At 36.5% G+C, this 22,382-nt stretch overlaps 1 pseudogene across 1 annotated transcript; it reads right to left on the bottom strand.

Annotated features, from left to right (window-relative positions):
• Nucleotides 1-10,418: 10,418 nt before the first annotated feature.
• On the bottom strand, nucleotides 10,419-16,464 carry LOC149254089 (DNA topoisomerase 2-like; annotated as a pseudogene). Its single transcript, XR_016265483.1, has 18 exons — nucleotides 16,284-16,464; nucleotides 15,968-16,167; nucleotides 15,642-15,851; nucleotides 15,416-15,529; nucleotides 15,196-15,306; nucleotides 14,936-15,092; nucleotides 14,649-14,842; nucleotides 14,403-14,553; nucleotides 14,145-14,295; nucleotides 13,787-13,955; nucleotides 13,502-13,690; nucleotides 13,226-13,412; nucleotides 13,066-13,115; nucleotides 12,380-12,805; nucleotides 12,044-12,245; nucleotides 11,889-11,944; nucleotides 11,711-11,801; nucleotides 10,419-11,438 (listed from the first exon to the last, which is right to left on the bottom strand). The product of XR_016265483.1 is annotated as a DNA topoisomerase 2-like (transcript).
• Nucleotides 16,465-22,382: the final 5,918 nt, after the last annotated feature.

Raw genomic sequence — 22,382 nt, 5'->3', positions numbered from 1 at the left:
TAACACTATTAACAAAGTTGAGCAACCACATATGCTAAATCTCGAGGCAAATTGGGAATTCTTGCTTAAACCTCATGGTTATTTGCAGATAACTAAAGCAGTGAACAATCAGATCAATGAGATGTTGCCATCACTAGAAGCTCACATGTTCAAGTGTTGAGTTAATATTAGACCTTATGCATCTCCAGAATTGGGAGAGCTTCTATAAGTTCATAAAAGATTAAAACAAACCAATAATTCAATTGCATTTGATGCTTCCAAAAGATAAAGTCCTCATCAATTCAAATGTTGTAACAATTCTCTATTTTTATATTTTTGTTACTATTTTGATGAGAAAAATTAGGAGCAAGAACTGCCTCCTTTTAAATTGTAAAAACTATTTCAATAGATCTTGCCCATAGAGCTATAGGTTCTAAATTTTTGAAAAAAAGGCCTAGTTTCATTTTCGTACTAGTTCCTTTTCCAACTCAAACTGAAACAGTTTTGATTTCATGTCTCAAGGAAGCACAATAGAATTGGTACTATCATTGATTTTGTCTTGTCTAAATTTTTTTATTCAAAGCATTTAAACTTGTTCTTGTTTATAACTAAAAGATTTAATAATTCACTATTATCTTATTGTATCTTTCGTTTCTAAGTGTAGTAATTCAAGATTAGATGTGAATGTTGTTCATTTTAGAATTCAATTAATTATTTAATTCAATTGGTTATCATTTACAATTTGTTTTGATTAAATGATTTAACAAAGAGATATCTATCTCTAGTTATTGAATTATATTTTGATCTCATATATACAAAATTTTCCTGGATTATATATTAGACGGTAGAATTTAGATAGAATTCATCCATTTTACTTTGTTGCTTTTACTTAGAATCATTTTATCACTTTCTATATTAGCATTGTTTTGCACTCAATCCATGATAAATTCTAGTGATTGACACGTCGGGATCCTAATGTATGTATTGTTCTATTGGTTGCATGCAACTCTTGTTAAATTTATACAAAAATATTTGAAATAGAGACAGAAGGATATGTGGGCCCCAGAAATCAAAACCATAATGTTTGGAGAGGAAGAACAGGTTGGACCAAAACCATTTGTGGTTTGAGAGACTCCCCTAGCTACCAGATCTAATGATTGGTGACAATGATCTTACAGAATTGAAGCCATTGTGTTGTAAATCGTGTTCAACCCATTATGTTTTTGTTTTTTTGTTTTTGACGAAGTGGTCGTAGGTTTTAGAGAAACGATAAGTTATGTACATGTTTATAAAACAAATTGTAGAGATTGAAGATTTGATCTCTTCATGCAACAAAAGATCGATAGTATAGACCTTACAATGCAAAATTGATATCAAGAGAGTGGATTCATAACAACAAATACTGAGGAAATTGACGATGTAGCTTGAAATTATAGAGCTTGTTACTCCACTAATTTAAATTAATCACATGGATCGATAAGAAGCAATTTTTATGAATATCTTTCACATGGTTTCCAAAGTAGCCTACAAATAATTGATGGACCAAATCCTCAAAATTTTTAACTATCTATTAATTTTGTCTAAAACCATCCTACAATGATGAGATTAAGACATAGGTGTAGTCAATGAAGAAGTATAATCATAGTGAGAGTAGTATCACCTGCAATTGAAAATCTTGAGCATAATTATTCTGGAGATTAAATGGAAACTTGACATCATCTGTGAGGTGTTCCCTAATCAATGCCCACAACAATGAATTTTGAAGAATCAATAGTTGTTACCAACAAATTTCCACGCGTTATTTGTTCTTTCTATTTTAGTAGTTCATTAGGGCTTATATATATAAAGCCTTCATCAATTTTCATTAATTCCCATCAACTCTTGAGCATCCATTTCCACATGGAATTTTCCCCCTCTAGCATTCCTAGTTGGAAATAACCTTTCAATAAGATATTATATGTGATGACATTCAGATTGCATCCCTTATCAACCATTTGCGCTATCAATTTCATTCTACATTCTAATTTCCCATGTGTACAAAACCCCCAAATAAGAATATTGTAAGACACAACATTAGGCCCACAGTGGTTGGCCTCCATCTCATTGAGAAAGTACAATGCTTTCTACAACTTTCCTTTTTTCATAAAGTAGTGGTCATATGGGTGAAGAGATGTCATACCAGGGCAGTGCAGTGCAAGCGGTCGACGGCATACAAAAGTTCATTCTAGGAGCATAAATTGGTGGGTATCATACCAAATTTCACCATTGTATCATGGTTTGGTGTAATAAACAAAGCGAAAAATTATTTCACTTACTCTATTAGCTAGATTTAAACATGATTCTTTAATCTCCAAGGATTCTTCCCATTACTGTCATGTACATTAATTCCTTTGAATTTATTTAGAACATATTAAGTGTTTTTTTCCTTCAATTAGTAGCTCCTATAAAGAGCAGGTGAGAGGACTCCAAATCTGGTTCCAAGTCCACTTCAAAATATCAAGTGGAAACCCCCTTAAAATGGTTTCATAAGACATGAATAAATCCTCTAAATGATTCATCCTCATCACCGAACTACTATTAGGAAAAATACTGGGGGCGGTGAGGGCTGGGTGAACTGGTATTTTAAAACTTATTTCAACTTTACTTTTCTTATTCCAATTTATATACGTGACTGTGAACTAACTATGATGAGGGAAAATTGCGTATATCTAGTCATATAATTCATCATTTGTTAATATTTAACCAACGCATCATTAATTCAATAAAACATGTATTACATAGAAATTATGAGAAGTAGAGAGCAGATATATCATCAACACATAAGAAACACATCAACACACATGAGCACCAATATTCTAGGTGGAAACCCAATGTGGGAGAAAACCATTGTTGTTGTCATCTTTGTCTTCTTTTAAAAATAAAATAATACTATTACTAGCATTTGCACCTTATGTTGCAAAGGAAACGCCGTAAGGCATAGAGTGGGGAAGAACATCATAAAGTGGGGAAGAATAGAGACATGTATAGAGTGGGGAAGAATAGCATAGAGTGGGGAAGAATAGGGACATGTGAATGGACATTGTTGAAAGCAAGGGTGGATGATAATGAGTTACAATTGCAATAGTTAGTTATGTGTATTTTGAAAATGAATATTTTGTAAATAATAATAGGTTGTGGAAGAATTTATAAAAAGTAAGCCATCAACTACACAATTGATATCTACAGAAATAGAAGGCTAGAAAACAAGAATTTTAATTTATAAGATACAATTTACATGGTCGATCAACATGTAGAAACCCCTTGTGTCATCGCTCTGTCCAAGTGGGGAATAATAATATGACAGTGGAATCACTATTGTGAATATGCAGAGACATAATACTATGGCATGCTTATAGATCATTGTTGGCTAAATGACTTGCAATTGGCTTTCAAGCTGTTGGTTCACCATAAGTTGGATCTACAAAATATTAGTTGGATCTAAAGAACAAATAAAGCTAGGACAAAAGGTCCAAATTTATGAAATTATTAGTTTCTTCCTTCCCCACCTTTCCATTGTTGTTATTATTATTATAATACTAATAATATTATTATTATCATTACCAGATAGCTCCCTGGATGCCATCAAACATTTAATATTAATTTTATTAGAACAAATCAAGGTACGGATAGAAAGCTAAAATTTCTGAAATTATTAGTTTCTTCCTTCCCCTCTTTTTCGCTCTTAGCACTATGACACTTCCTTTCACATCCTACAGTGGATTGAACTTGCAAGAAAATTCGAGGTGAACCCTATACCTTTGCCTCTTCTGTTCATTTTTGTACAGAAGGAGGTATATACATCTTCAGTTCATATTTCTAGCCATTATCAACACCTAATACATGCTTTTGTATACAGGGAATTAAATTTTCATCATGTTTGAACTCAACTATTTGCCTTCCAAGGCTGGCTAAAATGGTTGTTGGGCTGAGGGCCTCCACTGCAAATATTTTTGTTGACAATGGCCGTTACAGAGAGTTTATTTTCAAGCATTTTCAAGTGGCTTCTGTGGATGAAGAAAGTGCAGCAGTAGTTCTAGTAAGTTGATCATTCTATACAAGAAATTCCCATCTGAAGCCCTGAGTAGGCTATGAGTGAGACTTTTTGCCTCTACATAAGAGTTCATTAGATAATGTGTTCTACAAACCCCTCTCACATACTCAACTGCATGACTGCCCTATTCAAGAAGCCAGTTATTCCAAGAAGCAATGAAAATCAGCTATACAATTTACCAATTACAACAACAACCAACCAACAAAAAAAAAATGTACTCAGCAGACTAAGGAAACAAACTGGTCAAATAATAATCCTCAAAAGGGCCAATATACTAGGACTCTCCATTCAACTAGGTATTACCACCTATATTTTATCTTGATTTAAGTATATTTCCAGTAACAATTCACCAAACTGTAGTGAGCCTATGTGATGAAACAATATCACCAAAAGTTCAAACTATGCATGTTACCAATAAAATTGTTGGCTAAACCTATAAACAATCTTAATCATCCACTTCTACCAGCCTTCTTAGTATTAGGCTTTTAACAACATGTGTGTGATTAAGTTGTTTCTCATCTTTTATCAGCTACCACGTTTGACAAAAAAGAATTACAAATTTCCTACCTCCACTATCTAACAGATCTGCTAATTTCTGAATCATTCAAAACTTGAACAGGGCCAATATATTGAAATGACACCATGAGAGCCTCAGAGCTTATGCCTCCATTTATAAGCTATCTTAACTAAGCCATTTCTTTTGGTAATCCAAATAAAAAAAAAACCATTCCATTTCTTGCCTTTTAAAACAGATATTTTCATCCAACAACTTCTTGGGCATTTTATGGCCAATTTTCGAAGTACTGCATTTGCATTTTTGCTCACCTTGCTTGGGCTATATTTAGTAATCATCACAGTTAATGTAAGTTTTAACTCTATGTCCTAGTCATCTTACCTACCTATACCTACATATGATTAATGCATTCACACTGTTTTGACACACATGAAGGGAATTGGAGTGTTAATAGGTGTTGTAGTTCCTGACATCAGACGGATTGGATTAGTAGCATCTATTGTTTTGCTTGCCTTCATGATCACAAAAGGTTTTTACATTCAGGTATATGTTTATGTTTACTTTGGAACAAGTTCTTTCAGTCTGGGCTTATAATATTTGTGTTGTTTCAAACTTACCAACAAACAATGTCATGGTCTTGTAATCAACAACAGCATACATGTTTCCAAAGCACAAGCGTCAAAAAATTCCATACAAACTGCATGAGTGCAACCGTCAGGTTCTTAGGTTCTTGGTTGAAATAGGATCGTTAAATTACGTTTGTATATGCTGATGGCGAGGATTTCTGAACAATCACATTGACAAAAGAGAAACGTAAATGTGGGTTGAAGTAGGATAACTGCATAAGAATCTGTCTAACTTAACTTCAAACAATTGATTCTACCAATATAATATGACCTAGGATGTTGGGACTGTTGAGCTCTTATTGTTGATACATTTCACAACCTTGTCAGAATGTCATATCTGGCGGAGCAAAGAGCAAGCACAATATGCATGGCGCAATATACTATTACCATTATATTTTTTCTAGGAGGTCTGGAAATGGAGAAATAAAATCATCTTCAACAACCACCAGATTTCTGAACTGCGGGTTTTGGAAAACATCAAACTGGCCCGGCCCACACTACTGGTTCATATCTGCATACCGGGCCGAAGGTTTCTTCTTGCAAATCCACCCCTACATTGGTTTTCCCGGCTGCCTATTTTGATGGAGCATCGCAAAGACATATTTGCGGATGTGGTTTCTGGATTGCCTTCTAGCTGGATCAGGAATTCTGGATACATTGGGGTGCTGGCCATGGCACGAACACTTAAGCTGAAGTAATGTCACTCTAAGGTTTACTTTGGTTCACAAAATTTTTGAACATCCCAATATTACACATATATGAGGACTTGGACGGGCACATATCTATCAAACCACTCTTCAAGGCTGGCTCTTCCAAGTACAACAACTTTGGACTTATTATATGGGTTCATCTATTGCATACATAGGAAGAGAGCATAACCATTTTACACTCTTCAAGGTTGGCTCTTCCAAGTACAACAACTCTGGACTTATTATCCGGGTTCATCTATTGAACACATAGAAAGAGAGCATAACCATTTTACAGGCAGACTCTCGAAAAAAGGACTTCATGCTGAAGCGAACGTACGGCACATTGAGATTAAGATGGAAGGACAAATTCTAGACGCCGGGGTGATGACTTTCTCTGAATAGAACTATTTCTTTGCAGGAATTCTCATATGTACAAGATGAACTTTGTCGGGATACAACACGTTGGACATCCTATCAACCCATTTTGTGTTTTTGATTTCTACATATTACTTTTCCTATGCTTGGTTTGCTGATTCACTTGTCTTCATTATGCCTGCACAATATTGGTTATGATAGTCTATACTTCTGGATTTGCCAGAATAGTTTTGACTGGTACAGAAAGATGATATTTGATGTATTTTATTACATCTATATGTTGATCTCATATCACGTGTTTGTAAAATTTCTTTTTGATGAATATATCACTTTTTCCATACTGAAAAATAAAATTAGAGACAACCTTGTATGAAGCAACATGGTCTTATGTAATTTGTTCAGCTTAATTTGACGGTGCACGTGCTTTTTGTAAATTAACAACTTGTCTATGGCAAATGTGAAGTACATTGAAAACCTGTCAATTTGTCAATTTGCAAAGAGTTAAAAGTATATCCTTTACTGAATCGTGATAATAATTAATTTCTTGGTATATGTATTACAAACTGATTCATAATGGTGTTGGATTGTAAGCAAGGGTAGTCCCTACAGATTTGATGGGAGATCGAGAAGACTATACAAATAGTTAACCCAGAAGATCTCACGCAAGGTTACATATTGGAAAAAAGATATATCCTATCTAGCTAGACTACAACGGATCTGTGACTGCTGCATGTATGGACGGTTCTCTGAGAGGCAGAAGCACATCCATCACTGCATTCGTCAAAGAAGCAAAGCCATTACTGTATTCATCAAATAATATGTTTAGACCAAAAATATCAAATAATATGTTTAGACCAAAAATGAGAACGGATCAATGGAGAAGTATGAACTTAAGCCAAGATTTTCTGAAAAAATCATATAGAAATTTTAGGGTCGATAAGTTTCGAATCTCTATCGAGGTTCATTATAGGACATGGTGGAGATTTATTATATGATGGTGATAAACCTTGATAAAGGTTCGAAACGCGTCACCCTAAAATTATCCATGTGATTTCAAATTTTGACAAATCAGAAATCAGAAATATGAACTTATTTGTTCAGTAAAATTACATTACACATAAATCTTGTCGCATTAAGCAAGATATTTTAATTATCTACAGAGACAGGGACTAACTGCCTCGCAGCTATCCACCTTGTTCATTTTGGTTAAGATTACAAATCTGTGAAGGTTGTATTCGGCGAGCAGTGAACACTGTGGCCACTGGACCACGATTGTGATTATTAAATGCTGTTATATTTACTACTCACTTTCTTCACTGAAGCTTTCTCCCAAGTTTTCTTCACTAAAACCTTCTCCCAGTCGTTGGCGCAGCTGCTCGAATACTCCCACACTACATTGTAGTTTGGGACATCCAGACACATCAAGCTTCACCAACGATCTCAAGTGCTCAACTTTGGGCAGCACCTGTAAATTGGAACACCGACGCAGCTGAAGAATTTGGAAGCCCTTTATATCCCCAACTGAGTCTGGGAGCATTTGCAAAGCATGGCACCCTTCCAGGTCAAGACTTTGGAAAACCGTCAACTTCCCAACCGAGTCTGGCAGCGTCTGTAGAGCGCGACACTCGCCCAGGACAAGACTTCGAAGGCCCGCCAGATTCCCAACTGAGTCTGGGAGAATTTGCAGAGCACGACACCTACTAAACATGGCCATTGAATTTCAGCCCTTGACCATTACAGACAAACCATCCACATTTTTTCAAATATCAATGAAAACCATGGCACAGTAGAAAATCCAAAAATTCAAATTGCAGATCTGTTTTATATATTAATATGAATATGAAAATCTTGGAGCCCTAAATCAAACCCAGATACATGAACCATACACTGAAAGTGGCAAATATATTAAAAACAGGCAAGGTCATCATATATATTCCCATGATTGAAAATTAAAAATTTCTCAAATAGAAGTACTGTAAAAGCCACCAAGCTAAACTTTACCTTCTGAGCATCTTTGAAAAGTTTCCTGATAAACAAAATCAAAAGTGTATCAATTTCAGATCTCTCACATGTTTCTGCAGTTTCTTCTCAGAACCCTCACCTAATCATAGAGTACAAATTCCAGCAGCTGTGTGAGAATCCAGTTGCTCAAGACATGCATAGAATGAACAATGTCCAAAGTATTTTCAAAGAATGGCAGCGTCTGTGTTATAGTGATATACATGACGAAAGTTCCTATTCCTCCCTCATTCTCACGGCAAAAGTTCCTATTCCTCCTCCGATGTCCAACCCAATTCGAATTGTCTTCTTCTTCAGATTCAATACCTCGTCGACAGAGTAATCCATGGAGCCACCGCCATTTACCCACCTGGTTTTCTCCCGGCCTTGAAGATCGAAGCAGTCTTTGCAGTCATCGAAGCCCTTCTGGTATTTTCTCTGAATGAGGTAGGAGTAATTCTTGCAAGAATATACAGTCCAGACGACACTGTAAAATCAGGGGGGCTTTTCGCATGCTCTCAGGAAGTTGCAACTTCTTCCTTAAGCTCAGCCGTGAGCCCACAGATGTCAAGTGAAAGGTGAAACGTTTTTTCAAGGTTTTTAATATTTTAAAACATTTTTTATTTATTAAATCAGACAGCTAATCAAACGGTTGATTTTTGTTCAATCGTCTAACAAAAAATCTAACAGCTACGATTAGGATAGAAAGGCATTTGGGGGAGTTCACTTCAGAGGGAAACGCCTTACGGCGTAAATATGGATACAGGAAGTATACGAAGTTTTGCATACATACACAGAGCGCCCCTGTGACTCCGCAGCTTGATCGAATTCAACCACAACAGATAAAGCACGCAACTGATAACAAATTAAGAATACACTACACAGGAATCACAGAAGTAACACAGATTGCTCTGCAATATTTTCATTCATACACAAATTCCTCTCGCTCGATTGTCTTTTATTAAATCAAAACACAAATAAATACATTGTGGAGATCATTCCAGCTCCACGAGAGCAGGACCATAAGATCTAATTTAGCACAATCAAACTAACTCAGTATAAAATATGTTTTATATCCTGCTTTCTACAGTATAATGAAGACAGCGGTGACCTTCCTAAAGTAAAGCAAAAGAAAAATATTTACTGAAGCATCCTCTGAAAGTTAATGTTAATTACTTGAATCACCAAGTGAAAGACATCATGAGACCATTCCATAACGTAATGCCTTATCTCTATTAACATATGAGATACACACCTCGAACTAGATAATCCTTACTACAATGCCGCTCATAAGGCCAATTCATGCACTCCTACAGAAGTGCTTTCTCCGATGAGAGGCCAGCACTCTCTCCAATACCAAAAAGAGAGTGCTAAAAGGATCAATTAAATGATGAAATGCACAGCCACATGAGACCTGCATACTCTACATACCCCACACCATAACAATATAAATGCAGCGATGGTAAATTCTGGAATAAAACAAGATATTTCCGCAAACTATTCCTGCTACTTTATCTGACCAGGAAAATAAGTGTAGAATCACATATACATGGAAAGCACATTGCTTCTATGCAGATGTGATGTGTAAACAGTGATATACCATTTTCTGGATCTTATGCAAGAGATTTGCGATTCAAAAATGACTAGTTTTTTCTCACATATGAGATCCAAAATGCACACCTGATATCCCAATTGGCGTAGCAGAAACAGAACTGACTTAATGACAAGATGTTAAGAGGCCTGCACCTGATGTCCCAATTGACGTAGGAGAAACAGAACTGACTTAATGACAAGATGCTAAGAGGCCTGCACTTTGCAATCTACAATACAAAAAATATATTTGCAGTTGAATGATGGAATGCATCAACAAATGAGGCCTGCGTGCTGTAGATAGACCATGCCATAAAGATACATAAGCAGCAAGATTAAATTGTAGAAGGAACCACAAGATATTTCTAGATATTCTCTGTGACTTTATCTGACCAGGCCAACAAGTGCAGTTAAGTGACAACCACATTGCTTCTATGTGGATGTGATGTCAAAAAATTGTACAAACATTGTAGTCTATGTCAACTATCATTGATGCTAAAGAAAAGCATTTTTGAAGCTTGCAAGAAGATACTTATGCCATCCAAAGAACCCATAACTGATATAAAATCAGAACCACAAGAATACTTGGTAAAATATGTACATTGTGCTGAATAGCTTTCCTAGATTGGTCATAATCTTCTATTCATTGATGCTAAAAGAAAAGCCGTTCTGAAGTTTGCCGTAAAAGGCACTAATGATACAACTGTTTTGAAATCAGATTCACCAGAATACCAAGTAAAAGATGCACATTCTTCATTGAGAACCTTTCCTACTTTAGTCATCATCTTCTACAAAATCTGAATCACTGATCTCAACTTCATCTTCATCACTGCTCTCACTCAAGGCATACTGCACAGGAGCTCGAGTCGCTCTCTGTGGCCTGCTTCGCCCAACTGGCTTTGGAGCTTCGTTGACTTCTTCAGGACTATTGGACGAAGATCCAGCAGAGCCATTTGCACTAGGAGGACTTGTATCACTCTCCTACATCAGCTTTGACATTACTGATCCACTTTTCTTGTTGAAAGGAGATGGTCTCATTTTTCTCACTTTTTTCTCAGGGGATTTCTTGTAAGGTGATGGTTGTACAGCATCAACAGCGGCATCAACAGAAGTAGGCTTTAGCATTTCATCAATCAGCTTTTGTCCCTGGGTTGGCCTTTTGGGTCCTCTCTTTCTAGGTACAGGGGCAGTAGTTGTAGAATTAGACTTGTTAGGGTTTGTTTTCGAGGGTTTGGAGGCCTTAGCAACAGCACGCTTCTTTGACCCCTTCCTAGGAATGGCTTCCTCATAATCAGTGTCGTCATCTTCATCAATTCCAAAATCAGAATCACCATCACTGGCAATAGTGGCCTTCTTTGTTCTCCCATTGGCAGCCTTCCCTTTTGCACCAGCCTTCCTTGGTTGTTTCTCTCCCTCTTCATTTTCTTCTTCTTCTGGAATGGTTTCCATTGTACCATCTTCATCTGACATCTCAACGTAGACAGGGGCAGCCTTTTTTGCCCGTCTAGTGGTCTCTTTCTGGTTTGGTTTAAAATCTTCAGTTGGTGAATTTTGTTTGCTTCCCTGATCCTCAACAACTGCAAATTGAAAAAAATACAAGTACTCAGATTACAGAATGCAAATTTATATTAGAAGAGACTGAAGTGCCCAAATAACAAAAGTTTTATATTCATGCATTGTATTTTTTATAGGAGACTGTTTGGTTCTCCCACAATTTATGGACATCATTATACTCAATAGTCCCTTTGACCTACTTTGTGGTCATTAGTTGGACATAGATATAATTATCTTATCTTATCTCATCTCTTGAGTAAATATCAATTGCTGCAGAAAAAATATGATGAGGAACCTGATTGATCTGTTGATAAGCCATTGTTATAAGATGCCAACCGATCCTGCAGGCTGGTATCTAATTCATCGTCCTCATCGCTTTCCACTTCCTGAAAAGATCCAATTCACATCATCCATGTTAAACAACAACATAAATTGGATCCTACGGAAATAAATAGAAAGCAACTTAAACAAACCATTTGTTTTTTCGCAGCCCCTTTCTTGCCGCCTCCACGCTTGGGTTTCGCAATTTCTGCAGATAGATGCCAGGCATACGTCAAAGCTTTTACAACCACTGGGATGACATTTATAACAGTGAATTTCAATCGCAGTTGATTAAAAACAGCATTACCATTCTGTGCATTAGCTGTAGTAAGAGAGGCAGTCGATGCCTGATTGTTGGTGGTTGATTGAGAATCAGTTTTTTCAGCAGTTACAGTTTTTTTGGTATTTTTTCTCTGGTTTTTGCCTACTTGTCTGAAGATTCTGGTAGCATCATTTCCCATGTTGCTCAATTCATATTCATCATCCTTGGGCTCCTGTAGTTCTTGAGCCTACAAAAATTACAGACAAGTGAGAAACCAAATATACCAAAAGCCATAAGAGTGGATGAAGCAACTCGTTTATCAGACAGGATGAATCACACAAATCTCGATCTACCAAAGGTGTCAAAAGATGAGGAACATACATCCAACTCCTTTGTAAAGGCATCCAAGTCTTTCCACCATAGAGATTTGGGTGTTGCCTTTTTAAGCTCCTCAACGTCATCCTCAAGCTTGTCTCGTTTAGCACATAATTGCTGCACCTTTTCTAAAGTCAATGTTCCTATTGCCAAGGATAGAAGATACTCATAATCTCCAGCACGAACACCCTTTACTGTCTCAATGTTGTCTTCAGGAGACTCTTCAGCATCTTCTATTGCCCCAACAATAGCTGCCTCAACAGGTTTTCCCTTCTTGGGGAATGGGGTGAAGCCTTCGTTCTTCAATTCAAGCAGCAACTCTGCACGTTTCTTGTTGCTCACTATGATTTCTCCATTTACAACCCCCAGTATGAATCTAACTTTATTGTCCAATTTCAGCAAATCAAGCTGAAGGTTGTCCAATTGGACTTTCTAGATTCACAATTTCAATTCAATGTTAAAAGCGTTCATTCCAAAATTTTGTTGTTCATTATATGAAACAAAAACACAATTTGTTGGGCTTTCAAAATTTCAATCCATGGCATCTTTTGACGAGGCATTGCCAAAACAAGTTCTTGGAGACAAAGTAAGACAAAGAGGGCAGGCACAGAAATGGCAGAAAACAAATGTGTTGGTAATGCTAAGCCAGAAAGAAGGCTCTGGCTAAAGAGGATAGCACAGAAAAACCCTACCTTTCTCTTTTCATAGAATTACAGTCGGATATGATAGAAGTCCTCCAGAACTGCAAGTTTATGAGGTAATCCCATTTAGAACCGTTCTTCAACTCATGCATTTAAATACAAGATTGAAGCCTACCAGAAAACCAAATAATGATGAATTTAAGGAATGTACCTTGCTCAGGGGTCTCATATTTATGAATGATTCCCTTTGAGTCAAAAAGATGCATGTTACTTGTATTGACTGTAGTAGTCAGTTTGAATTTCTTTAAAAGACCCTCTTGAAGTGCAATCTTCATATTCTCTTCAGAAAGTGACACCTCAAAATGGACCCTGGTATCAGTATTGTATTCCTTGTAGTCCTGGAAGACAAATATTTTCATTAAAAATCATTTCACGATATTTAAAAATTCTTAGGTGTAACCTATTTGTATGAATGACAGCAACCCACCCTTATGAATGGATCTTTAATCTTATCATTCCCAGTCATCAACGCTTCCAAAAATTCCTTGTAATCCTGAGTCCACTTGCGAACGGGCAACTCTGTAATTCTCAGTGTGGTCTCATTAATTTCCTCTATGATGCCACTAATCGTGTAACTCACACAATTATCCTTTACAGCTGTTTGTTCAATTGTACCCTGAACACACCCAAGATTAAGAGTGAAAACAACGGTTGAATCAAATTTGTAAAATATTCTGCAAATCTCTATATTGAATAATGGACAGAATATTACCTTAAAACCCTTGTACCAAGGTGTCATTGGCTGCAAGGGTTCATCATTAAGCATGCGCTTTATATTTGCGGCAATATCCCTTAGGTTGTAGTTAGGTACAAAGGAACTCCAACCAGTTCCAATTCCTTCACTTCCATTCACAAGGACCATCAGAATAATTGGCACATATCTAAGCCACATACAGAAAACCAATGAAAACCCATGCTTGCAATAAAACATATATATAACACAAATTCCTGGTGTACAAGACTCCCCAGGGTTATACGAAATTTCTGAATCCCACAATTCGCCATCCTTCTGTACCTGCCTATCAACTTATACACAATTTTGAATACAACAATTTATCACTCTTCTATACCGAACTACTTACCACGTTGGCTCAATTTTCTGGCCATCTTCATTCAAGTAATCCAAGAGTACATCATCGTCTTTTGGGAACAAGAAGCGTGTTATTGGTGACAGGCATGTGAAAACATATCGAGCGCTTGCATGGTCTTTTCCACCGTCATAAACGACCCACATAGGCAGGAGGTTTCATTTAGATGTAAGAATAAATAGCAGTGGTAAAGATCATTAAGATTCAAAAGCAACTACCTCCCTGAATTTCTCACCTGGGCTCTGGTACCAAATTGTCCAAGCGGGGCAAGAAGGTTAATGTTGTTACTTCCAACAAAATCTTGTGCCATTCCAATAATTGTGCTAGCAAGACTCTGCTCACCGTGATGGTAAGCAGAATGCTCTGAGACATAACCCGAGAATTGAGCCACCTGTTTAAGGAAACAACATTATTATTGTAAATTCCAAGAGTCCGATAAGCACTGCCGATAAGGGAGTAAATAATTTCATGGTAAGATGAGACAACCTTTGCTTGCGTAACAAAATTTCTCTTGAAAGAACAAAACAATATTTTTCTTTGCCCTGGTTTCAAACCATCAACCATGGATGGGATGGATCTTTGCAAATCAGCCATGGAAAATAGGATCAGTTCCTTGTTTACAAAGTCGTTGTACTTGATAAGCTTGTCAGTCTGGTCCAAACATGTCCCCGGCTGCCATTAGATTCATTAATGTTAGAATTGTGAGCAAATTAGCAGTCTTCCATTCAACAACATTTACTCATTATGGAAACTAATTTCATTACCTCAAAAATGTCTTAGCCAGTTCTTTCTGGCCTCTATTTTCTTCTTGCTGACGGCTAATTCAATTGCATCTCCATCGTCATCGTTAATCCACATGAAGTCTTTTTTATGTTTTTGCAAATTTTTAAAATATTCTTTCCCCTCTTTAGAAGTACTTGTACCGAGACCCTGCATAATTTCAGGAATGAATGGCAAAACAAAAAATAGCTGACCCTAGTAAAAATAGAGCTCGGACTACAAAATATACAAAGAAAAAATAATATAGCATTACTTTATAGTACTTTATGGTCCATCCTGATGCTGATCCACCCAGAGATTCTCTCCATGATTCATACTCAGGCATGGTATAGAAAGACAATACCCGTCCATCTTTATGGGTTGCCTGGATCAAAAAAGCAAATAGCACAAGCACAGCTTCATACTCGATGGGAAATAAAAATATATGCATCTTCATAATGTTAAGGAGTTGAAGATTTAATGAGAACATGTACCTTGACAATAGGAGTGATGAATTCAACAAGAAATGAAGGAATCTTGAGTAGAGATGGCCAGAAAGAATGTATGAAGTTGATCAACAATCCTTTTATGTGTGAACCATCATGATCCTACAACAAGCAAAGGATAAACTAATTTTCAATCATCATATCTTCCAAACTTACATAGAAACTACAGTTATCAATATACTAAAAACTACAATTATCGATATACAACATTTACCTGATCTGTCATAATCATAAGATGTCCATATCTCAGAGATTTGACACTGTCATATTTCTTTCCATGTTGCAGGCCAAGGATTTGCTTGATATGTTGAATCTCAGCATTTTCCATGATCTGTTTATGGCTGGCTTCCCTTACATTCAGCAACTTACCTCTGAGAGGAAACACGCCATAATGGTTTCGACCAACAACAGCCAACCCTGCCATCTGAAGCACAAAGAAAGCCAAAAAACAAGCTCAGATTGGCAATGACTTTGAAAACCTACAACAACACTAACCCCATTGTATATCAGTTTACTTTGTTATGATGCAAATGCATTTACCGCAAGGGCCTTGGCTGAATCTCCCTCAGTTAAAATCAGAGTACATTTATTAGAATTCTGGCTCCCTGCATCATTTGCATCATCAAGCTTGGTGATACCAGTTAACCTTTGTCTCTTGGTTCCATCAGTTTTCTTAAGATCCTTGCTTTGTTTGAAGTCTGCCCATGATAATGTGTTCTCGACAACTCCACATTTAGCAACTGCAAGCACCAAATCAAGCATTACCCTTGGGCACTAGATATGACAGGACTGACCTTTGATTAAAAAATTCACTTAAACACAAACAGATGAATAAACTTTGATAGATAATAAGTACCTTTCTTCAAAAACTCTTGAGAGAGTTCACACTTTGAACCAAAGCTGTTCTGACGAGTTGTCCAATTCGAATTGTCTTCTTCTTCAGATTCAATACCTTGTCGACAGAGTAATTCATGGAGCCACCGCCATTTACCCACCTGGTTTTCTCCCGGCCTTGAAGATCGAAGCAGTCTTTGCAGTCATCGAAGCCCTTCTGGTATTTTCTCTGAATGAGGCAGGAGTAATTCTTGCAAGAATATGCAGTCCAGACGACACTGTAAAATCAGGGGGCTTTTCGCATGCTGTCAGGAAGTTGCAACTTCTTCCTGAAGCTCAACCGTGACCCCACAGATGTCAAGTGAAAGGTGAAATGTTTTTTCAAAGGTTTTTAATATTTTAAAACATTTTTTTATTTATTAAATCAGAGAGGTAATCAGACGGTTGATTTTTGTTCAATCATCTAACAAAAGATCTAACGGTTATGATTAGGACAGAAAGGCATTTGGGGGAGTTCACTTCAGAGGGAAACGCCTTACGGCGTAACAATCTTGTATTGGTGCATACTTTAATGAGTACGTAGGCTCCTACCTTCAAAAGGCTGCAACCTTCTCTCATTTTCCATATCCTACTGGAAGGGAGCTACAACACTTGTTCTGAAGACTACTATTCTTAGCTCTTTATGGATCACTTTCCAGAATGTTTCAAACTGGATCCACTTTCAACTATTATGAAATCAATTACTCAAATATTGAACCAACTGAATCATCAAATCAATTGTTGCAACTAGAGAAAACTAGAACAGATCATGCCAATGCATAGCCACTCATCAATATACCAAGCCAAACAGTGTTACCCATTACAAAAACCAATTGTTGCCGCTGCAAACCCTGATCAAGAATACATTAGATTGTATATGATATTGTTCTTAATCATACCTGCTTATGTAATGCTTCTCCTGAAGAATACTTGTATATAGATCTCAAAAATATTGATACCTAAATCAGAATCATTGATACACTAAAACAATCATTATACCACATACTAAACCCATCACAGAGCACAGAACGAAATACATATCATTATACAGTAGCATCACCACTTAGTTAACATTTCATTCCATAATCAGTTCAACCCAACCAATATTGTCAAACACATATCATTATGAGAGAGACATCATTGACAGACAACAACAAGAATTTATGAACTGATCGACCATCATTAACAGTCCATGCTTCAAAACCCTAAGAGTTTTACACGAATTTTATAAAGAACACCCACGTATGTACGTGATTTTAATATTTCACACCTGCGTACAAATCCTAAAATTTTACAGAATATATATGCAACCCCCCTAAAGTAGATTCGCGTATGTACACGACCTTTCTGAAGAAAACCTACATACAGATCTAAAATTACTAAATCATTCCCTCACTGTAACCACAAAACATATTTCGCAACCCTTACTATCACATGTTCATGTCATAATATCATTACCATCACATATTTATCATTGTTAGTCATAATCATAAAGGATCAAGAAAGCATGTTTATTAGTCACTACAATGCTTTCAGATCTATCAAATTTGAACCTCCTTCATTCTCCTTGGTGCACACTTGTTTTAGATCAAACCATTCATTAATAACCCATAACTTGCACACCTAACACTTTGATCTCAATCTGCTTATATAAATTAGGCCTTAGCCAATACCTTAGGAAATCCCATAGTATTGTCGATGGTATTCGTTGACGGGATCAAATATCCATTGTCATGCTCATTACTATGGGCCAATACCATGGTAAAGACCCCTGGTATTAAGAATACTATGGTGTGGAAACTGTACGTGACTTTGCTTCACCATACCCGCGTATGTATGTGGTGTTTTTTCACACCGCATATATTTCCCTACACTTTAACTTTATCATTCCTCTATCTCTAAACTGATATTCCAATCTATTTGTCACATCTGTACTAGCTTGTATACTCATCCTGCTACCATCATGTTGACATTTTTATCAAGTAGGTTTCCATCAAGGACAACACATTAGTCATAATGCCAACAATCTCCCCCTTTGGACTTGATGGCAACCACTTTGGTGTTTGGTTACCACCACCTGTAAATACATGTAAACACATTTGTAGACATGCCAAGCTTCTTTCCCAAGTCACCAAACATTCTCCAAACACCAAGCTTCTCTCCCCCTTTGACATCAAGGGCAAAGGGTTGACCAATGTTGAATGAAGACTTTATTCTCCTTTTGGAGAGATGAGCACTATAGATCTGATGTTGTTGAATATGAGCACTGACCATGCTCCCCCTGAGCATATGTTGAAACTTATAGAAGATATACAAATAAGTACATGATGTTATGACTCAACCAAATATGGATTTTCCTATCATCAAGGACTCATGCTGACATCAATCACCCAACATAGTGGGGTTACATATTTGACTCAATATTACATCAAGTTCCCAAAACAATGGGATTACATACATAATTGACTTGACTCCAATAGTCCAAACATGACTAAATATTAAAATTTTACATCATGAGTCTTTATATGACCTTTACATCAAGAGACAAATATGACATTTATAATCAAAACCAAAGACCTCAATAGAGAGGTAGCAAGACCATGATAGTCATCAACAACCATCATTCACCATATAATAATTTGTACTATGAGCATCTGATAGAAGCAATATGATCATCATTATGCAACAAGGAATGCTCAAGAAGTCATAATGACAGCAATGCACTATTAGAAATATAGCAAATGCTCCCCCTAAACCTGTGTCATATGTTCACTATCAGGATTGATCATATTCACAGTAAAGTCATCAAAGAAACTTCATCAATCAGTAAGACCATCAAAGCAGCAATGTCATATAGCAACCATCATAAGCCAATATTACTTCTAAGTTTCATTTGAGCAACAACAGATTGTAACCAGTCAACATCAGAAGTAGAGGGCCATAGAACCACTAACTAAAATATACTAGAACTTCTCCTCGAGTTTTTCCCATAGTTTCTTCTTCATAGAGAAACATACACTACTTTCTAGAACCAAAATCATGTATATATGCGATTGTCTCTCATGTAATCCACATACAGAAAGTAAGTTGTAGTAATTTCAGTCTCACCTCCCCCTGAACATGAAAGCTTTGTCGGAATAATTAACAAAGTGATGAGCTAGAGACCACTCCTAGTTTATGTCTGAGATATTCAAAGGAAACACATGGAAGTGGCTTTGTAAATATATCCACAACTTGTTCCTTTGAGGGAACATATTCCAGTTTGACCTTTTGTTCAAGCACTTGTTCTCTCAGAAAGTAATATTTGATTCGAATATGCTTTTTTTTTAGTGCATGATAGGATTTTTAGAAATAATTATGGCACTAGTATTATCACACATAATAGGTATACGTTGAGGACAGGTGACTTGAATGTCTTTCAATGTTTGCATCTGTTGGGCCGAGGAAAAGGTATGTTTTCTCCTCGTAAATAGCCTAATTAAGCATTTGCCTTCACATGTTTATCTTTGTTTTATGGATAAAAATAGAGGAAACAACAGCAGAAGCTAGGTAAAATTGATTAGTAGCAAAGATAAATATGGGCACGGAAAACTGACTTTCACTATCTTTATATGCAGGGATGCAGATTGGATGATTAATGTTCAATCAACAGAACAACAGCAGCCAGTAAAAGAAAGAAGACAACATCCTGAGCATGGAAGACAGCAGAAGACCAGGGGGACCAATGTTATTTTATGATGAAATTAGATCGAGTGTTGTGAAATCCTAAGGATTCTCTTCTATTTATTTACTTTCCAAATGTTATATAAAGTCATAAGGCGAACTGAACAACTAGTTTAGAAATTCGTAGATTGTAACTATTATTTGTGGACATATAATACTTTCATCTCAGTGATGTTGTAACTTTGTTATTGATTTTAGTGAAGATGACTGCGTTTAATTCATAATCGTATTCTGAATACCTAATAGCGGGGACTTCTGGAGACTTTAGGCCCAGCCAATAGAAGATCTACTGCTTCAATTGCGTTATAATAATTTTTGTTTATTCTTCAATGTTTATTATTGTTAGTTTGCAAAGCTAGTATCATTCTGATTACTGTGAGGATTGATCATTCTTATTTGCGTTTCCTGTTCAATCAAGATTCTAGATTTAGTTGTGTGATTATATATGTGTGATGCTCTTTATTGAATTGGTTATGTTAATTCCATATTGTTGTTCATTATAAGGTAATGCTATCATAGATTTCAATTATAGAGTGATTTCTTTCCATGATATGTTTATATGGTTATTTGTTGTTCAATAATCATAGCTTTCCTTCATGTTAAATGAGTTAGTTTCAATACCAGTTAGATTGTCAAGTGTGATTCTTTCTATTTGCATTATGATTCAGTTTCTTGCAAAATAGATTAAGTAGCTTTGAGGTGTGTTATGAATTCCTTTCAGAAGTGTTTGGATTGAATTTAGAGAAATGTACATTAGCAATTGCAATGATTCCAACATAAATTGACCTCTGAATTCACTACATATATAGTTCTAACAATCTTGAAATAAAAAGACTTGCCCTGGGTTGATAATTAATATAGGTATTAAGATTGCTTGTAATAAGACATCTTAGTGCACCAACATTTTGGCGCTATTGCCGGGGAGAGTGTTTTAAATTGATTTCATTTTATCTTGTTGTAAGAGAATTGGGTTTTAAAAATGAGAGGTAAGAACCTACATGACCAGCAAGTAAAGTGTTTGCTCATCAGCCCGCTTTTCAGAAAAATAATAGAGGTTAAATAGGAATAGTTTTTTTATGAATTACTAGGAATAAAAAGATAAGAAAATACCAAAACCCCCCACCTAAATCCACGAAACCCAAGGGATCGGTGAGCCTTTGGAGAACAATTGTTATAGATGAAATCATAAGAAAATAAAAGTCTCAAGCATCAGTAGGATTCTGGACTGTCTCTGGAAAAATCCCTACTGTAATCCCTTAGGCAACAGGCTCACCATCTGCAGCCTACACTGAGATTCATAGCCAAATTGGAGGATCTGAACAGAGTTTTCAAGTTACAGAAAATTTACATTATGATCCTCTACAAGAGGGAAAATCATGCAACTTAAGAGAAGGAGAGGGAGAAACCAGTGGAATTGTTAAGGCAGGACCTCAGCTGTTTGAACAAGGATCTCCTATGATCCTAGATCTAAGAAGTGTTGCAAAACCAACTCGGATTGTGAATCCTCCACTTACTCAAATAGCACCCCTAAAATCCCTGAAGGATATTGGCACATTTTTTACCAAACGACGAATCTACCACCTCAAGGTCAGACCTCGACATTGAAATACCCCATAGTCGACCAAGTGGCCAATGCCCCAATGAAAGTTGTTCCCTTGCAAAGCATCCCAACTTTTCATGGGATGATCATAGAGGAACTGGATGCCTTATTATTCAACTTTGATGTCCTCTGTAGAGGATATGACTATACCACCGACCCTCAAAAACTAAAATTTCTCCCTTCTACTCTAAAAGGAGCAACTTTGAGGTGGTTCATGGGTCTAGGCAGACGTACTATTAACTCTTGGGATGACATGAAAACTTCTTTCCTCACAAGATACCAGGACTTTTGCAAGACTAGGGAATTAAAAGATGAAATATTTAAGATGGTTGCAAAGGATAATGAAACTCTAGAAGAATATGTCGAATGGTTTCACTATAATTTGCAGAGATCCCCTCACACCACTTTACCAAAAGAAGTCCTGAGAGCTATCTTAATTAAGGGAATGAAAGAAGAGTGGATAGAAACTCTAAATTTGATGGGGAAAGGAGATATTTCTCAAGAATATTATGACGAAATAGTTCGCTTGTGTATCAGGTGTTTGTGAGGGAGCACACACACAAGGTCAAGAAGATGAGATCCTATAACCAGAGGAAGAAAACCACACATTGGGGTCATAACAAGAATGGAAATCAGTAACCTCCTAGAAGACTTCAAGATGGACATCATGGGTACCCTCACAACGCAACTAGACTTCCTGCAGGCTAAACAGAAAGAAGCCTTAGTAGAATATAATTTGGTTGTTTTCTGCCCATACTG

The sequence above is a fragment of the Pinus tabuliformis genome, chromosome 7 (assembly GCF_031772625.1).
Source record: "Pinus tabuliformis cultivar Carrire ecotype Pingquan chromosome 7, CPIR1, whole genome shotgun sequence".
Classification (NCBI taxonomy): domain Eukaryota; kingdom Viridiplantae; phylum Streptophyta; class Pinopsida; order Pinales; family Pinaceae; genus Pinus; species Pinus tabuliformis.
This window is presented reverse-complemented; position numbering and strand designations above follow the sequence as displayed.